Below are 20,700 nucleotides of genomic sequence, written 5' to 3'. Positions count from 1 at the left end.
TTGACTTTCGATGCTATGTCGTTTTCGTACTGTCGCTGGGCCTTCCTCTTTACCTGTGCATACTCGTTTCTGGCTCTTCGACTAATCTCCTTATTTTCCTGGGTCCTTTGCCTCCTGTACCTTTTCCATTCTCTGGTGCACTTGGTTTTTGCCTCCCTACACCTTTGGGTAAACCAAGGACACGCTTTGGTCTTCCCATTATTTATATTGCCTTTGGGAACAAACCTTTCCTCTGCATCCTTGCATTTTGTTGTTACATATTCCATCATCTCGTTTACTGATTTTCCTACAAGTTCTCTGTCTCACTGAACCTCTTGCAGGAAGTTTCTCATACCTGTGTAGTCCTCCTTTTATAATTTGGCTTTTTCCATTCAATTCCTGTTACCCTTGTAACAGGAATTGTTACAAGGGTAACAATTGTAAGTTATGTCCTCAATGTCTGAACTGCTCAGGGTGAACACAAGGTCCAGTCTTGCTGGTTCATCCTCCACTCTCTCTCTCTGGCAGTGTCCCTGACATGTTGATGCATGAGGTTTTCCAGTACCACATCCATCATCTAAGCTCTCCATGTTTAGGGACCCCCATGTGGCTAAAGGTTTTCCCAATCGATCTCCCTGTGATTGAAATCGCCCATAACCAGTAACTTTGCTCAGCTCGAGTGAGCTCTTCTTGCCACCTCAGCCAGTGTGTCCACCACCGATCTGTTGTTTTCTTCGTACTACTCTCTTGGCCTCCTGCAGTTCTGTGGTGGGTTATACATCACTCCAATGACTACTTTATGTTCCCCAGACTGAGTTGAACCTACTATATAGTCTCTTTGTCCAATCTCGTCAATGCCTTCCATTTCCTCAAATCTCCATCGGTTTTTTATGAGCAGTGGAACCCCTCCTCCCCCACTACTTCTATCTTTCCTCAAGATCTGACATCCCAGCGGGAAGATTGCGTCTGTTACTGTTTCAGTGAGTTTCGTTTCTGTGACTGCTATGTTGTCTGGGGATTTCTCATTGATTCTTTCATACCACTCCTCATATTTATTCGTTATTCTGTCCGCGCTCGTGTACCAAGCCTTCAGCTTCTTTATTATCACTTTGGTCCTGGGAGAATATTGGGGTTCGGGAAATGAGAGCCCTGGTGGGGGCCTACGGGAGGTTGTAGTGTGGGTGGATTTGTGATGAGTTAGGGTGGGGGTACTCACCTAATTGTGGTTACAGGGGTCGAGACTCAGCTCCTGGCCCCGCCTCTTCACTGATTGCTACTGGGTCCTCTCTCTGCTTCCTGAGCTTTGTCATACCTCTTCTTAAAACTATGTATGGTTCCTGCCTAAACTACTTCACTCGCTAGGCTATTCTACTTGCTGACAACTCTATGACTGAAGAAATACTTCCTAACGTCCCTGTGACTCGTCTGAGTCTTCAGCTTCCAGTTGTGACCCCTTGTCCCTGTGTCCCCTCTCTGGAACATCCTATCTCTGTCCACCTTGTCTATTCCCCGCAGTATCTTGTATGTCGTTATCATGTCTCCCCTGACCCTTCTGTCCTCCAGTGTCGTCAGTCCGATTTCCCTTAACCTTTCCTCGTACGACATTCCCTTGAGCTCTGGGACTAGCCTTGTTGCAAACCTTTGTACTTTCTCCAACTTCTTGACGTGCTTGACCAGGTGTGGGTTCCAGACTGGTGCTGCATACTCCAGTATGGGCCTAACATACACAGTGTACAGTGTCTTGAACGATTCCTTATTAATGTATCGGAACGTTATTCTCAGGTTTGCCAGGCGCCCGTATGCTGCAGCGGTTATTTGGTTGATGTGTGCCTCCGGTGATGTGCTCGGTGTTATGGTCACCCCAAGGTCTTTCTCCCTGAGTGAGGTCTGTAGTCTTTGTCCACCTAGCCTATACTCTGCTTGCGGTCTTCTTTGCCCCTCCCCAATCTTCATGACTTTGCATTTGGCTGGATTGAATTCGAGAAGCCAGTTACTGGACCACATGTCCAGCCTGTCCAAGTCTCTTTGCAGTCCTGCCTCATCCTCGTCCGATTTAATTCTTCTCATCAACTTCACGTCATCTGCGAACAGGGACACTTCAGAGTCTATTCCTTCCATCATGTTGTTCACATATATCAGAAACAGCACTGCTTCTAGAACTGACCCCTGTGGGACCCCGCTCGTAACAGGCGCCCACTGTGATACCTCTTCACGTACCATGACTCTTCACGTACCATGCTGCCTCCCTGTCAGGTATTCCCTTATCCATTGCAGTGCCCTCCCTTTTACATGTGCCTGATCCTCCAGCTTCTGCACTAATCTCTTGTGGGAACTGTGTCAAAGGCCTTCCTGCAGTCTAGGAAAACGCAATCTACCCACCCCTCTCTCTCGTGTCTTACTTCTGTTACCTTGTCATAAAACTCCAGGAGGTTTGTGATACAAGATTTGCCTTCCATGAACCCATGCTGGTTTTCATTTATAATCTTGTTCCTTTCCAGGTGTTCGACCACTCTCCTTCTGATAATCTTCTCCATGACTTTGCACACAATACATGTCAGAGACACAGGTCTGTAGTTTAGTGCCTCGTTTCTGTTTCCTTTCTTAAATATGGGGACTTCATTAGCTGTCTTCCATTTCTCAGGTAGTTGCCCAGTTTCAAGGGATGTGTTGAAGATTGTGGTTAGAGGCATACTCAGCATCTCTGCTCCTTCTCTAAGGACCCATGGGGAGATGTTGTCCGGTCCCATCGCCTTTGAGGTGTCAAGGTCACTTAAGAGCTTCTTCACCTCCTCCTCAGTTGTTCGTATGTCATCCAACACTTGTTGGTATATTCCCTCTTGATGTTCCCTTCTGTGCTGTCTTCCCACAGCCCTTCCTGTCTCTACTGTAAAAACTTCCTTAAATCTCCTGTTCAGCTCCTCACATACCTCCTGATCATTTCTTGTGAGTTCTCCACTTTCTGTCCTTAATCTGATCACCTGGTCTTTGACTGTTGTCTTCCTCCTGATGTGGCTATACAACAGTTTCGGGTCAGTCTTGATTCTTGATGCTATGTCATTTTCATGCTGTCGTTGGGCCTCCCTCCTTACCTGTGCGTACTCATTCCTGGCTCTGCGACTGATCTCCCTATTTTCGTGTGTTCTCTGCCTTTTGTACTTTTTCCATTCTCTATTGCATTTCGTTTTTGCCTCCTTACACCGTTGGGTAAACCAGGGGCTCGTTCTGGTCTTCCCGTTGTTACTGTTGCCCTTGGGAATAAACCTTTCCACTGCCTCCTTGCATTTTGTTGTTACATATTCCATCATTTCATTTACTGGCTTTCCTGCCAGTTCTCTGTCCCACTGGACCTCCTGCAGGAAGTTCTTCAACCCTATGTAGTCCCCTCTTTTATAGTCAGGCTTTTCCCATTCAACTCCTGTTATTCTCTCCACTTACAGCTCTACTATGTATTCAAAGCACAGAACCACGTGGTCCCTAGCTCCTAGGGGACTCTCATACTTGATGTCCTCAATGTCTGAGCTGCCCAGGGTGAACACAAGGTCCAATCTTGCTGGTTCATCCTCCCCTCTCACTCTGGTAGTGTCCTTAACATGTTGGTGCATGAGGTTTTCCAGCACCACGTCCAACATCCTGGCTCTCCATGTTTTGGGACCCCATGTGGCTCCAGGTTTTCCCAGTCAATCTCCCTGTGGTTGAAATCCCCCATAAACAGCAACTTTGCTCTGCTGGAGTGAGCTCTTCTTGCCACCTCAGCAAGTGTGTCCACCATTGCTCTGTTGCTCTCTTCATATTCCTCTCTTGGCCTCCTGCAGCTCTATGGTGGATTATGCATCACTGCAATGACCACTTTGTGTTCCCCAGACTGAAGTGTACCTGCTATGTAGTCTCTTTCTCCCGTCTCATCTATGCCTTCCATTTTCTCGAATTTCCATCTGTTTTTTACGAGCAGAGCAACCCCACCTCCCCCCCTACCCCTTCTATCTTTCCTCATGATCTGGTATCCTGGTGGGAAGATTGCATCTGTTATTGTCTCAGTGAGTTTTGTTTCTGTAACTGCTATGATGTCTGGGGACTTCTCATTGATTCTTTCTTGCCATTCCTCATGTTTATTCGTTAATCCATCTGCATTTGTGTACCAAACCTTCAACTTCTGTTCTAATACTGTAACTGTGGTGTGGGAGGTGGGAACAGAGGGATCGGTGTGTGATGGTTGGTTTGGATTGTTCAGTTGCCTTGGGGGTGTCGTGGCTGGAGTCCTTCTGCAGGTGTTTCTGGGGGGTGCGCTTGTCCTTCCATTTGATCCTGGGTTATTCTGCTCTCCTTTTTCATTTCCTCCCATTTCTCCTTTCGTTTTTGAACTCTCTCTTTCATTGTCTTCCTTTCGTCCTGTGTTCTGTCTCGATCGAGGTACACACTCCGGAACTCCTGCTTGCCTCTCAGCCGTGCTTTCTCCTGCAGGATCATGGTTCAGGTTGATTCTGCCTTGAAAATTACTTTGAGAGGCCGATTCCTTTTCTTTGTGAACCACCCAATTCTCCGAAAATTTGCCACCTGGGTCATGTCCCCCCCGCCTATCACCTTCATGATATCTTCAATCGCTTTTTTCTCCTCCTGCTTTCTTTCATCATAAGTTTCCCCTTTAGCTTCGTCTAGCCCATAGACAAACACGGATCTTTCCCTTTCCACCTCCCACTGTGACTCCCATTGCATCCTCTGATGTGTTTTAGTTCCTTTCCATGGAGTGTTCCTTCCTTCAGTCCCTTCCCTAGTTATGGCCCCTATGCTTCTTGGTTTGTCCTTCCTGCTCACCTGTTCCTGGCCCCCACAGGTATCTGGTAAGGTCCTTGCACATGTCCTAGTTCCTTCAATGTCTTCCAACCTCTCATTCTGTCCTAGTGTGCTCCCTGTCTTTGTTTTGGCCCCATGTGGGTTTGACAGGACCTCTGCATACAGTTTAGTTTCCATGCTTCCTTCAGACCTGTTGTCTGTGTTTGATGTAGCCATTGCCGATGCTACTTCTGTAATATCTTTGTCTCTGTGCTGTTTCAGATGTCTCAGCTCCTCTTCTAATCTCTCTATCTTGATTTCTGCTGCTGTGGCCTGTTGCTTCCACCTTCTGCATTCTGCTGCTAACCTCTCTTCCATCTTCCTTTCCAGCTCATCTAGTCTCCTTCCCCAGTCTTCCTCCCTTTTTTTGAGCTCTACCTCCCATTCCTCCCTCCCAGATTCGTCCTTGGAGCCCCTTGTCCTCATCCTGGTTCTAGGTTCCCCCGTTGCTCCACAGAAGGGGGGACGGGTGGTTAGGGGGAGGGGAATAGATGGTTAGGAGGAGAGGGGATGGATGATTGTGGGGGAGGGGGAGGATGGTTATTGGAGGGGTAGAGATAGTTGTGGGAGGGGGTTAGATGGTTTGAGGGAGAGAGGGGATGGATGGTTATGGGGCAGCGGGAGGATGGTTATTGGAGGGAGGGAGGTAGTTGGGGGGTTAGACGGTTAGGGGAGGGGTTAGGTGGTTTGGGGGAGGGGTAGATGGCTAAGGTGAGTTGGATAGGGAAGGGGGAGAGGTGGTTAGGGGAGAGGGGTACATGTTTGTGTCAAGTGGTGGAGGGTGTGTGTGGGTGTGTGTGTGTGTGGGTGTGTGTATGTGCATGTGTGTGTGTGTGTGGTGTGTGTGTGTGGTGTGTGTGTGTGTGGTGTGTGTGTGTGGTGTGTGTGTGTGGTGTGTGTGTGTGGTGTGTGTGTGTGGGGTGTGTATGTGTGGGGTGTGTGTGTGTGTGTGTTGTGTGTGTGTGTGTGTGGTGTGTGTGTGTGGTGTGTGTGGTGTGTGTGGTGTGTGTGTGTGGTGTGTGTGTGTGGTGTGTGTGTGTGTGGTGCATGTGTGTGGTGTGTGTGTGTATGTATGTGTGTGTGTGTGTGTGTGTGTGTGTGTGTGTGTGTGTGTGTGTGTGTGTGTGTGTTTGTGTGTGTGTGTGTATGTGTTTATGTATGTGTGTGTGTGTGTGCATGTGTACTCACCTATTTGTACTCACCTATTTGTGGTTGCAGGGGTCGAGTCTTAGCTCCTGGCCCCGCCTCTTCACCGGTTGCTACTTGGCCCTCTCTCTCCCCGCTCCATGAGCTTTATCAAACCTCGTCTTAAAACTGTGTATGGTTCCTGCCTCCACTACGTCATTTTCTAGGTTATTCCACTGCCTTACAACTCTATGACTGAAGAAATACTTCCTACTATCTCTCTGACTCATTTGTGTCTTCAACTTCCAATTGTGGCCTCTTGTTTCTGTGTCCCCTCCCTGGAACATCCTGTCTTTGTCCACCTTGTCTATTCCACGCAGTATTTTATAAGTCGTTATCATGTCTCCCCTGACCCTCCTGTCCTCCAGTGTCGTCAGGCCGATTTCCCTTAATCTTTCTTCATAGGACATTCCCCTTAGCTCTGGAACTAACCTTGTCGCAAACCTTTGTACTTTCTCTAGTTTCTTGACGTGCTTTATCAAGTGCGGGTTCCAAACAGGTGCTGCATACTCCAGTATGGGCCTGACATACACGGTGTACGGTGTCTTGAATGATTCTTTACTAAGGTATCGGAATGCTGTTCTCAGGTTTGCCAGGCGCCCATATGCTGCAGCAGTTATCTGATTGATGTGTGCTTCCGGAGACATGCTCGGTGTTATACTCACCCCAAGATCTTTCTCCTTGAGTGAGGTTTGCAGTCTTTGGCCACCTAGCCTATACTCTGTCTGTGGTCTTCTGTGCCCTTCCCCTATCTTCATGACTTTGCATTTGGCAGGATTAAATTCGAGAAGCCATTTGCTGGACCAGGTGTCCAGTCTGTCCAGGTCTCTTTGAAGTCCTGCCTGGTCCTCATCAGATTTAATTCTCCTCATTAACTTCACATCATCTGCAAACAGGGACACTTCTGAGTCTAACCCTTCCGTCATGTCGTTCACATATACCAAAAATAGCACTGGTCCTAGGACCGACCCCTGTGGGACCCCGCTCGTCACAGGTGCCCACTGTGATACATCATTACGTACCATGACTCGTTGTTGCCTCCCTGTCAGGTATTCTCTGATCCATTGCAGTGCCTGATGCTCTAGCTTCTGCACTAATCTCTTGTGAGGAACTGTGTCAAAGGCCTTCTTGCAGTCCAAGAAGATGCAATCAACCCACCCCTCTCTCTCTTGTCTTACTTCTGTTATTTTATCATAAAACTCCAGAAGGTTTGTGACACAGGATTTGCCTTCCGTGAATCCGTGCTGGTTGGCATTTATACTCTTGTTCCGTTCCAGGTGCTCCACCACTCTCCTCCTGATAATCTTCTCCATAATTTTGCATACTATACACGTCAATGACACAGGTCTATAGTTTAGTGCCTCTTTTCTGTCTCCTTTTTTGAAAATGGGAACTACATTTGCCGTCTTCCATACCTCAGGTAGTTGCCCAGTTTCCAGGGATGTGTTGAAGATTGTGGTAAGTGGCACGCACAACATATCTGCTCCCTCTCTAAGGACCCACGGAGAGATGTTGTCCGGTCCCATTGCCTTTGAGGTATCGATGTCCCTTAGCAGTTTCTTCACCTCCTCCTCATCTGTATGTATGTCGTCCAACACTTGTTGGTGTATTCCTTGTTGGTGTCCCCATCTGGTCTGTCCCCCCAGAGTCCTTCCTGTCTCTACTGTAAATACTTCCTTAAATCTCGTGTTGAGCTCCTCACATACCTCTTGATCGTTTCTTGTGAGTTCTCCACCTTCTTTCCTCAGCCTTATCACCTGGTCCTTGACTGTTGTCTTCCTCCTAATGTGGCTATACAGCAGTTTCGGGTCAGATTTGACTTTCGATGCTATGTCGTTTTCATACTGTCGCTGGGCCTCCCTCCTTATCTGCGCATACTCGTTTCTGGCTCTTCTACTAATCTCCTTGTTTTCCTGGGTCCTATGCCTCCTGTACCTTTTCCATTCTCTGTTGCACTTAGTTTTTGCCTCCCTATACCTTCGGGTAAACCAAGGACTCGTTTTGGTCTTCCTATTATTTCTGTTTTCCTTGGGAACAAAACTTTCCTCTGCCTCCTTGCACTTTGTTGCCACATATTCCATCATCTCGTTTACTGATTTTCCTACCATTTCTCTGTCCCACTGAACCTCCTGCAGGAAGTTTCTCATACCTGTGTAGTCCCCCCTTTTATAGTTTGGCCTGTCCCCTTCAGTTCCTGTGTGAGTGTGTGTGTGTATGTGTCTACCCTTGTGTGTGTGTGCTTGTGTGTGAGGGAGGGGGGGGTAGGCGGTGTGGTTGAAAGATCCATCATGTAGGCACAAATTCAGTCTCATTTATCTTTCCCATTTATGCTACACTCTCCACTTATTGCCCTTTTTGGATTACATATTAATTGTTGCTGGTTATTATCATTTTCCTTGTTCACATTGAGAGAGGACTTCCTAGGTTCCTAAGTATTCTTACTGCTAATAACTGCCGGTAGTAACACTGCCTGTGTGCGTGTGTGCATGTGTGCGTGTGTGAGTGTGTGTGTGTGTGTGTGAGTGTCTTGTGCGGTGTAATGACTGGCCGCAACTTCTTGTGACCTGACACAACCCTCCTGGGACTTGACCCTCGCACCGTCTCACAATGTTGCCCTTAAAAGCTTGTCCCACCTACCTTCTCACACATGTCAACACTATATTCTCTATGTCTATGCTATTTCTATTCTAATTCTGGTAATAGCTTGCAGGAGTGAGTAACCAGTATCAAACAGTATGCAAGGCCATCCAGGGCCGTCAACATGCAAACCACAAATAGGCGAATAAACTTGCGCTCAATGGTGCGGTGACAGGTTGCCAGCTGCTGATTACGGAGAAGTCGTACGTAGGTCTTAAGTTCCTATTTTGGAGATCCTTCAAACGTGATGTTTATAACCATATATTCTCATACATCCCATTTCCTCATGCGATTTCACTCTTCACTGATGATAGTATACACTTCACATTATATACACTTCACTTTATATGTATAATGGCACACAACTTGTCGTGACGTCACTTCTTCAGGCCTACCGCTGCCAATGTGGCAACAGCACCTAAGACCCCCAACGGTTTGCGCTTTGAAATATTATGATTTCAGCTTTCCTCTCACTTTCTTTAACTAATAACTTTAATTATCACTCGTAGTATTGTTCACTGACGTTCCACTACCACTGATTACTGCTAGCTGTTACTGCACACCTTACAACTCTAAGGTTCTCGGAGCCTTGTTACCCACGTCTGCACCCCACGGACCCACGCGTGAGCGTGGGTCCGTGTGTGTGTGTGTGTGTGTGTGTGTGTGTGTGTGTGTGTGTGTGTGTGTGTGTGTGTGTGTGTGTTTGTGTGTGTTTGTGTGTGTTTGTGTGTGTGCTTGTGTGTGTGTGTGTGTGTGTGTGTGTGTGAGTGTGTGTGTGTGTGTGTGTGTGTGAGTGTGTGTGTGGGAATGTGTATGTGCGTATGTGTGTGCATATGTGCATGTTTGTGTGAGTGTGAGTGTGTGTGTGTGTGTGTGTATGTGTGTGTGTGTGTGTGTGTGTGTGTGTGTGTGTGTGTGTGTGTGCGTGTGTGTGTGTGTGTGTGTGTGTGTGCATTTGTGACTGTTCTCACCTAGTTGTACTCACCTAGTTGTGGTTGCAAGGGTCGATTCATAGCTCCTGGTCCCTCATCTTCACTGGCTGCTACTGGATTACTCTGCACCACTAGCTTTATCATACCTCTGCTTAAAGCTATGAATGGATCCTGATTCCACTTCATCGCTTCTCAAACTTCCACTTTCTGACTATTCTGTAACTGAAGAAATACTTCTTAACATCCCTGTGTTACAAAAAACGCGATATCTAATAATGATAGAGATCTCCAGTGAATACTATAAAGGACTGCCCTTCTAGCATCCAGCCTGTTACTGGGTTTTTGTAACAAGTAGTCAGTATCCTGGTCCAATTATCCATTAGAATTTAGTAAGATTCAATAGTGCTTCAGGATTACAACTGGTAGGCTACTAACTAAAGAAATTAAAATTTAATAAGTTTATTAATAACAATAAAGTTATCTAAACGTATATTATCAATGTAAATTAAATTAGTCAAAATCATCAGAATAATCACTTCTCTAGTGTACAGTAGTATTGTTCTGAAGGCACATATCACATCTTTATGGCTTTTAAGTACCATCTGGTACATTGTAAGCATTTAATAACATAATACAAATATATACAAGTTTGTGTGTATGTGTGTAAGTGCTCTAAATAATTTGCTATGTCTCAAGACTCGACTAGACTTAACTAGTGACTGACTAAAAGTCCTCACATAAACAATCTTCTTGACCAACCTGGTAATCAGAACAGCTTGCTTGAACAATAAAGCGACTGATAAGTGGAACAGCAATATAACAAGCAACAGTGACACAGAATCAGGAACAAGGAGATAATATAACGACACTAAGTAGGGACCATCTGCAGATCCTCCCCATAAGTCTCAAAACTCCCATACTATTGAATCTAAATTCAGCATTAGAAAATCCCCGACTGTGTCAGTACACAGATACCAGTATAAATTAGGTCAGAAGCTACAGCTCAGGACCTGAGTTTCTCAGAGCGTCTATGAGACAAACAACCTCAGTACAATGTCGAAAATCACTAAGTCTAGGCTATGTTCTGTGAACAGAGTTACACAGAACCAACAACAAGAAAGCGACAGAGACGATCTTCCAACAAGGGCCAGCAAGGGAGAGCTGGAAAGAGATGTCTTGTTGGAAGCAACGTCAAATAGCCAAGAGCAAACACAGGCCAGGCAGTCTGTCCTCTAGGTGAGGTGTGATCACCCTCCGCTGATCATGTGACTCTCCATGGACTGCTACTGCCCAGCAACACAGAGAAGCTGGCAGTGAAATGAGCAGAGTGATAATTACAGTAGTTAGACAGTGCTGTCAGCTACTTAACACTCTCCAACTATGAGCACTGAATAATATATAAATGTTACATCCTGCCTAATAATATAACTAAGTCAAATAATAATATAAAACAATAAATTTACGATTTAGCTAATATCGCAAATATAAGCAATATAAAATTATATGAACAGGTAATATACTTTACATACATTGTGACCCATTCACGGGTCGCAATACCCCCCCAGCTCGACAAACGGTCACACTATGAGTTGTGTTAGTGTCTTTCACATTACTTCTGTAATAACTCATGTCACTTTAATAACAAAATTTAATATAAAAAAATCAGTCACTCTTGTGCCAAGCACTTCTTACATTTTACAGTGTCTACTTCACTATCAGTTATGTCCCTCATACTAGGCAGTACACAGAGTATCGTATTTCTGCATACTCGTGATTATGTACATCAGTGTAGAGACAGGATAGCGTATACTAGCATGACACATAGAGGCTTGATCGTGGTAGTGGAGACTGTATATTAGAACAGCAGTCTTGTGCGATAGACAGGAGATGGCATTCCACTCTTAAGTAGTGGTAGTTGAATGCGAGGCAATATGGACATCTGCATATGAGAAAGCTTGAGTGCCGTAACAATGGGGTATAGAGAGAGGGGGGTCTGCGGCAGGACTGTTCCACCACTCAGTAACTAGCCTCGTCCACACAACACTCTACACACTCAACACTCAGCTTCTGTCTCCAACTGTCTCCTTCCCACACCAACATATATCACCACTACTGTGAATATATAAATAGAATATTTAGACATGAGTATATATAATTAACATGGGCTTGATAGATTACGTTACTTTACTGAATTTTTTTTTTTTTTTTTTTTAATACACCACATGCCACATTAGCGGTACAATACTAGGCTATGTAAATTATTTAAAGAACCCGAGACTAAAATAAGACTAGAGTAGTTATAAGGATAAGGCTGCTGTAATGTGCCAGTCCCAAAAGAACTGACACGTATCTCAGAAAATTTTGTGTTGATACCAACGTGCCAATCTAATTACTTAAAAACGAGATCCTAAGGGCTCGGTATCCTGGCTTTCAAGGAAATTTTAAACCCAGTGAACATAACCATCAGGCTTAGAAATGTAACCCTGGAAACCACACTTATATCTCACTATGACAAACATTCTCGTGAAACATGGCGTACCATCCATACCTAATTCTCACTACCTTCCTCTTACACACTACATCAGTTCCAGATAAACCAAAAACAACCCCCCATCCTTTACATCCCCCCATAAGGAGACCACTCCTTTGTCCATCCTCAGGGACCCCGCCTAAGGGAACCCACAGTGAGATTCCTATAACCTTCCGGGAAACTTTTTTCCCAAGACGCCCCATAAACCAACTTATTCCTACACTTCGTCCTATAGAATCTGGCCGCCAACGCTTTTATCCTCATATCACCCCTTAATCCCCTCATTCCCCATGAAATGTCCAGATAATCCACTATGATATACATTATAGCCCTTCCAACATCCCTAGGCACTCCCCTTACATCTAGTAGTAAAGCCCTTAAAAGCGGCAAACGACCCCCCCCCCCAACAGTCTGATAACCCCACCCATCCATGATCTCACCCCCTCCAAGGAGGTACAAAAAAAGACCACATGAAACGCCGTTTCAACATCACCACAAAACTGACAAAAAGCCTCTTCCACAAACCCCATACTACGTAACACCTCCTTGGAAGCCAGAATCCCCATGATAAACCTATATACTAATTCTCTTACTCTAGCCGGTATCCGAAGCTTACTAAAATCTTTCCAAATAACCCCCCAATCATACGTTGGATACACGGCTACCCCTTGCATAATTCCTTGACCTTTCACTACCCTCACCAACCGTTTCACTTTGATTTTATCCACCTGTTGCACTGTCAATAAAAGTCCTAAAGGCAACAAACCTAAACCCCCTCTCCGAACATCCGTCATAACTACCTCCTTACTTAACCATGCCCTCCCAAATCCCCACACAAACTTCAGCACCCTCCTCTGCATTTCCACAATATCTCGTACCTCTAAGGGAAAAACCTCTGCCACCCCCCATACCTTGCTATAGACAAGTGAATTTACCATCACTACCCTCTGATGTAAAGCTAAGTCCCTCGCACTTAAACCTCCTAGTCTACTTAAAACCTTACCCGTGACAGACTCCGAATTTACCCTTCTGCATGCCTGCACTTCCGCCAAATACCATATCCCACATACCTTGATTCTGTCAACCACTGTCCATCCTAACCCTATCCCCAAGCCCCCCCCTATCCAATTACCGACCTCTAGTAACCTTGATTTCACCGTATTAACTCTCATTCCGGTATTCATACCAAACATCTGAATCACTCTACCCACCCTCCTTAACTCCTCCTTACCCCTTAGCAAAACAGTAGTATCATCCACATACCCAACGATGCCCCCTTTGCACCCCCCTTCCATCTCCTGATTGTTCATTACCCTCTCAACACACTCATAAAAAGGATTCTGCACACACGCAAAGAGCAGCTGTGACATCGGACAGCCCTGCCTCAAACCTCTCTCCATTGGTACACTTTCACCCAACCTCCCATTGACCTGTACCCTCACCTCTGCCCCATCATACAGGGTGTTCACCCACCTCACTACCCCCTCCCGAAACCCCAACCTCTCTAAGCAAACCCCTAAGAAATCTCTGTCCACGCAATCATAAGCATGCACCCAATCTAAACCTAGTATTCCCCCTCCCGTACATCTCTCTAGAAAATCCCTAATCAAACCATGTCCATCCCTCATCCTTCTTCCCGGAATTCCCAACTGTCCCCTATGTAACACTAAACCCAACAATTTCCTCATTCTGTTGCCCAAAACCTTAGCAAAAATCTTGTAATCCGAGCACATTAACGTAATCGCACGGTAATCATTCAAAACTCGGCATTCCTTCTTTTTGGGCACTAAAACCGTGACACCCGTTCTTTGTGATTTCCCCATCATCCCACTACTTAACATACAATTCAAAACCCCCACCAGACAATGCCGTACACTCCCCCAATGATACCTATAAAAATCGTTTGGTATTCCGTCTATGCCTGGGGTTTTACCCTGGCACATCCCAAAAACTGCCTCCTCCACCTCCTCTACATTAATACTACCCTCGATTCTGTCACTGTCCTGCTCACTTAATACCCTATTAAACCCTTCATCCCCAAACCGTCCCTCACCCACTCCCCCGCCAACCCTCCTCCACTTCTCCCTAAACCAAAAATCTGCATACAAACTAATATTTTCCGTGGTGGATAGGCCTTGACCCTCCTCAAAGCCACCCCCCCCTGTACCTGCCTCAATATACGCCAAGGTGGTCTTCGCCTGCCGTTCCTTAAACCTCCTTAATACAAAACCCGATGGCCTATCTCCCCTTAAGACATCCTCCAACCCTGCCCTAACTCGAATTGCCTCAAATTTTTCATTGTGAATTTCCGCCAACCTATTTCGCAAACGTTCCATGTCCTCACTCCGCCCCACCCGTTCCTCTGCATAACAGTCATTTAACTGACCCTCAAGATAATTTTGTAGGCCATAGCTCCACCTAGCCATCTCCTTACCCCGTACTTTAAAAAATTTCGCAATTTCAACTTTAGCCCTCATTTCCCACCAATCCAGCAAATCCATTTCCATATTCCTAGTCTCCCAAAAGGATTTCCACCAATCTTCAAACCCCGTAGGGTCACCCTCTTCCCTAAGTAGCCTCACATTTAATTTCCAGTATCCTGCATAAACTCTCACTATGCCATCTACCCTCAAATCTACTATAACAGCACGATGATCAGAAAAACCCACATCGATAGTCCTCACCCTCTCCACACCTATGCCCTGCCTAACATAAATCCTATCTAACCGTGCCTCATATCCCCTACGAATAAAAGTGTGCTCCACTCCATATCCCCTACTTCCCACCACATCTACCACTCCAACATCTCGCAAAACATCCCGCAGAACCCCCAAAACACAACCCGCCCCCTCGGAACCACATCACCCTTCCTAATGACACAATTCCAATCCCCACCAATCACCGTAAAAGCAGGTAAACCTCTCAAGTGATATACCAGAACCTCGCGTACAAAATCCACCTTCCCTCTAGTGTTACTAGTTGCTGGCATGTACACACCTACAAAACTAACCCTCCTGGCCCCCCAAAACCCATCCACCCTGACAACCCTCCCACCCCCCCTCCTCCCAACCCAGGATACGCAAAGGACTGGTCTCCTTTACCGCCACAGCCACACCTCCTTTCAACCTCAAAGCATCACATGTAAACAACCTATAACCTTTCAACAACAACTCACATCCTAACCTATGGTTATGTTCCTGCAAAAAACAGACATCAATACTAAATCTCCTCAAAACCCACTCTAACCATACCCTCTTGACCTCGGTTTTAAGACCGTTTACATTGAAAGTTACACACCTGAATTTTACAAGAATGGCGGCTTACCCCTGTGCCGGTGAGGCTTACTTAGTCCTCCTTTCATAGGTCTCGGTTCTTCTCTATCAATCCCTCGTTCCTGCCCTCCAACCCCTCCCTGTCCCTTCCCACCTAGCTTCCCATTGCCCCCCCCTCCTCCCGGACTTGCCTTTGCTACCACAGCTGCCCACATCTTCTTCCCAGGCCTCTGCGCTGGTGTGAGGACTTCGTCCATGTCTGATGCCCCCGCTGATCTCTTGCGGGAGCTACCCTCTACACACATTTCTTCTGCAACCACATCTTCTTGATGGACCTCCACCACCACATTGCTCTCCTTTCGAACCTTACTCAAGTCTTCCTTACCCTGCTTCTGTTCATCCATCACCTTGTCATCACCTGACCTCACATCACTTTCCACACCATGCTCCGACTCTTCCAAAAAATCCTTCAGCACAGCCTCCAAAATCCCGTCCTGAGCTGACTCTGCATTATCTAACGGTCTGTCTGACAGCGATATTCCCTCCCCCCCCCCGTTTCCACTGGTAGTGTAACACACGTCTCCAAAACCACCTCTGCCCTGTCGACCTCCTCACTCCATAGGCCTGTACCCCGGCTTTCCACTTCACCCATCATAACATCCGTGGCTTCTAATGGCGTATCCACAGAAGCTGTCTCCTGACGCCTAGGGCCCTGTCTCCTGGGGCATTGTGCCACCATGTGCTCATAAGAGTCACATAAACGGCACGTCTTCCTCTGCCCCGCATAGTGTACAAAAACCTGTGTTCTATGGTTATGCAATGTAACATATGATGGTATCGGTCTCCTCAGGGTCATTTTCAGTGTGAAGGATCCTTCCGGCATCCCCTCATAAGGGCCGTCCCTCCACATTCCCATGCTCGTCGAGTGTACAGTCCCATAACCACTGAACACATCTTGTAGGCTGTAGGCTGTTGCCTCAAAAGGTACATTCCTTACCTTCACCCAAGTAAAATACTTAGACACATCATGCAAGCATACTTCCACTGCCGTGTTGATACTCATCCGCCTTTCTTGGAATTCGTCGACGATGGTAGAATAGAAGTCAGCCCTCATGAACTTCACGAAGACCCTTGACATACCATTCAGTGCCACACCATACAGCTCTTCATTGGGGATGCCATAACAGTCCCTGATAATGTTTGGCTGGAGAACGTTCATCGTGGCGTTGCTTAAAGATCCTCTAACCAGCTCAATGCAGACAGTATTTATGCGCCGGTACAGTCGGTCCGCCATCTTGGTGCTAATGCTGTTTTCCTCACCAGGTGGCGTGCAAGAGAACCTGTAGAAGCGTCCTCTCTCCCCGCAGGTCGAGAGACGAATGTCGTATAGCTGGATTCTGAGAGCCCACCTCATGATCTTAGCATTTTTATTTTTCATTGTGTTTATGCAGGTGAGTGGATTGTGGTCTGAAAAAACGTTAATTTTAAATGGGGAAGTGCCCAAATACAAGTCAAAATGTTCCAAGGACACCACAAGAGTTAGAGCCTTTTCTCAATAGTGGCATAATTTTTCTGGTGTCGTTTGAGCTTAGATGAAAAGTAACATATAAGATAGAGAATGTCAGTGGATGTTGACTGTTGGAGCAGAACATCACCCACTTCATAACCATTTGCAGCTATATGTAAAAAGAAGGGAAGATAGAAATTAGGACTCCTCAATACAGGAGCAGCGGTAAGCAGATGCTTCAACCTTGTAAACGAGTCTGAATAATCCCTAGTCCAGATGAACTGAACTTTGCTACTAGTAAGCTCAGTGGGAGGTGTAGGTGGAGGTGTGTGTGCTGGCTTGCCTGTCACTTGACACATGTGGCAATGTCGCACATGATCAGCTACTGTTTCCTTCATTTTTAGACAAGAAAAATGTTTTGTTAGTTTACCGAGTGTCTTCTTGACACCCAGATGTCTTCCAATGGGACTATTGTGAGCAAAATCAATGGTTTGTTCATGAAATATAACTGGTAACACTACGAGATGCTTGACTGTGGTGGAAACACTATCAGCTGAAAACTTACATGTATTTTTCTCCATCAGTACACCATTACTATAATAGTAACAATTATTGAGAACCTTTGCTTCACTCTCAGTAACTGCTATATCTCTGTCTTCCCAGTGACTGATCAACAAACTGATCCTTGGTTAAATCATCGTGAATTAGAAATTTAACGTCAGTTGTGTCCTGACTAGGTTGATGACTGGGGGGGGGTCAGTGTTAATGATCCGGGGCGCAGAGCATCACTAAACAACATATTCAAGCCCAAGTCATTGTCATTTACTAACTCAACAGAAGACAAGGATGGTTGTTGTATCTTTGACATAGCTCTAGTAATTGCGCTGAGAGGAAATAAAATAGGCTTCTCTCTACAAGCTTTAATAGCATAATTATCAGTGTTATTATCAGTCACAAGTGGTTCCTTACATATACTAGAATGAAGGATATCGTTCCCTACCAACAAGTCCACTGACCTGATGGGAAATACACCACTGGATATACCCACTGAAATATAACCAGTATAATAGCTTGTTTCAATGTAAACTTTTTGTAGAGGTATTTTTATAACAGCCCCTCCATAGGCTTCTAACAATACATCTATCTTGGTATAGGTATCGTCAGTTATGAGCAGTACATCTTCTCTCAATAACGTGAGATAGCTGCCAGTGTCTCTGAAAGTAATTATCTCAGATGTGATTCGTCAAGTCCTACTTTGCCTCTCGATAATTAAGGACTCATCACTGAACGAATCTTTTCATCAGATACACTTTCTGATGCTAGTCATCTATTCTGAGAAATATTATCTAAAACAGTGGGATCAGAGGTATTACTTGGATTTAGGTGCCTTTGTTGCACGGAAGAGGATACAACTTGTATGGGGGCACCAGCCACATGACTGCTTCTCGTATCTCTTTCTAACTTATAGCAATACTCTTTAGCATGTCCTTTTCTGTTACAATAGGTACATTTAACTTTCTTCTTCTCGGTATCTGATTTCTGTCTAACTATAGACAATGACATTGTCTGCATCGCTCTTGGGCTGTGTAGACCCCCTTGCCTGACGCTCCTCAGTAACCTGACAGCAGTGGTACGAGGAGGTGTTGTTGTGTCTCTGTTGACACCGCTGGGAAATTACTGGTGTTGAGATGGCGGTTTGTTATCGCAGACGCGTTAATACTATTGGTATTGAACTGCTTCGAGGTGCGATTACACCTAGTTCAGCTCAAATACTCTTACCCAAGATAATCAGGGAGACATACGGCATACAAGATAGTGAATTGTATGGGGTAGCGCTGAACGGAGCGCATAGAGTATTTGTGAAACTGCTTGCTGCGACAGTTTATGAATCGGTGGTTACGCGCTTTCAAGATGTGTGTTTTGACGTTACTCCTGCTGTGCGTGTGAGACTGGTGGACGTGTCTCGATATTATACCTGGATAAAGTTGAGGAATGTCCCCTTCGAGGCAAACGAAGCTGACATCAGAAACGTATTTGAGAAATATGGAACTGTGCATTCTGCCCAGCAGGGTAAGTGGATAATGGGTGCCTACACAGGTATGCCGGAAGGTACATTCAGCCTTAAGATGACGTTGCGCCAACCCATACCGTCATATGTGTATCTTCAAGATTTTAGGACACAGGTAATGGTTTTATATCCTGGACAGCGGCGTACGTGTCGCATTTGTGGAGAGTATGACCACATAGCGGCGGCATGCGAAAAGAACAGACGCGTGACCAAACCTGTGCAAGAAGACGTAGCCCCAGTCACACGTGATGAAGGTGAGCATCGTTCGTCAGAGGAAGGGCGTGGTCGTTTGTGGAGTGAGATGGTGGAACAGGCTTTTCGAAATGAGAGTGAGTCCTTCCCTCAGCTGCCTGCACCTGAGTCGTTGCCGATACCATCTACTGGATTGGTACCCCGGCATGACGTGTTGAGTATTGGTCGAGAGACGAATGTCGGTGAGGATTTAGACGAAGTTTTAAGGACCTTGTCACCGCAAGTGGTGGAAGCTCCGTCTCCGGAAGACGTAGCTGGAGACTTTCTGAGTCCGGATTGTCAACAATATGAGACTCCGCAGAAGGACGACGAGACTGGGACATCGGGAGACTTCATACCTCATTGTGAGGTGGATGTTGAGGTACACCGTGAGGCTTCCTCGGATCTTGACATGGAGGATAAGAACGTTACCAGGAAACGGGCAGCTACGTCAGATTCGGATGACGTACTGACGCCGGCACAGAGGACTGGGAAAAAAACTGAGAGGATGGGTGAGGGGAGGGGTGGGGAGGGGGGGGTCATGAGGGACGCCATCGCAAGAAGGGAGGCGAATGGGAAGGTTCTGTAAAGAAGACACATAGACGTAACAAATCAAGTGGTGAACCACGGGAGGAGAAGAGGAAAGGGTGGAAAATATAACAGGCCTTAGGTGTATGACTGCTAATGTTAACGGTTTGTGTACTAGATTAAAGAGAGATTGGTTGAGCAGTTTTCTTAGCAAACAGAATTGATGTTCTCTTCCTTCAAGAACACAATTTCAAAGAAGGAGAAGTGTTGCAGGTTGCAGGTTATACAGTACTGACCCTGCCAACTATTCGTTTGAAAGGTGGTGTGGGTCTTTTAATAAAAGAGACGAGCCCGTTTGTGTTGCAGAGATGTGAGGGGGGTGGGGGGAGGGCGTTGCGAGTGGATGGGACTTGGATGGGAAAGCGTGTATCCTTGGTAAGTGTCTATGCCCCTGCGGAGAATGACACGAAGGTTCGAACGGATTTTGTGTGTGAGGACCTTGTTTATTTTTTGCGTGGTCTTCCGGAAGTAGCGATAGTGGGGGGTGACTGGAACTGTGTCATAAGGGCGGCTGACGTCGAACCCAAAGGGGCTGGGCATGTGTCTGCACCTCTCAGAGATTTGTTGAGGGATGTTAAGTTAAGAGATGTGTTTGGGGGAGGGGTGTGGGAAACAGAACATACTTTTATCAAAAGGGGATATGCCGCAAGGTTAGACAGAGTGTATATTTCGCAGGGAGTAGTTGTAAAGTCTTTTAATACGGTGGAGACGGTCTTGTCAGATCATAGGGCAGTTGTAGTAGAGGTAGGGTGGGAGGGAATGGCCGAAATTTATAAGAATTATTGGAAATTAAATATTAGTGTGTTAAGTGATGAGGAAGGGTTGGAGGGTTTTTCTATGCTGTGGAATGAGCTTTCAAGGGAAGCTCAGGAGGTGGAAGACATTGTAACGTGGTGGGACTCGGTGGCAAAGGAAAGGATAAAGTCCTTTTATGTGAGGGAGGG

This window comes from Cherax quadricarinatus, chromosome 20 (genome assembly GCF_038502225.1).
Source record: "Cherax quadricarinatus isolate ZL_2023a chromosome 20, ASM3850222v1, whole genome shotgun sequence".
Taxonomy (NCBI): domain Eukaryota; kingdom Metazoa; phylum Arthropoda; class Malacostraca; order Decapoda; family Parastacidae; genus Cherax; species Cherax quadricarinatus.
The sequence above is the reverse complement of the archived record's forward strand: the minus strand, read 5'-3'. Positions refer to the sequence as shown.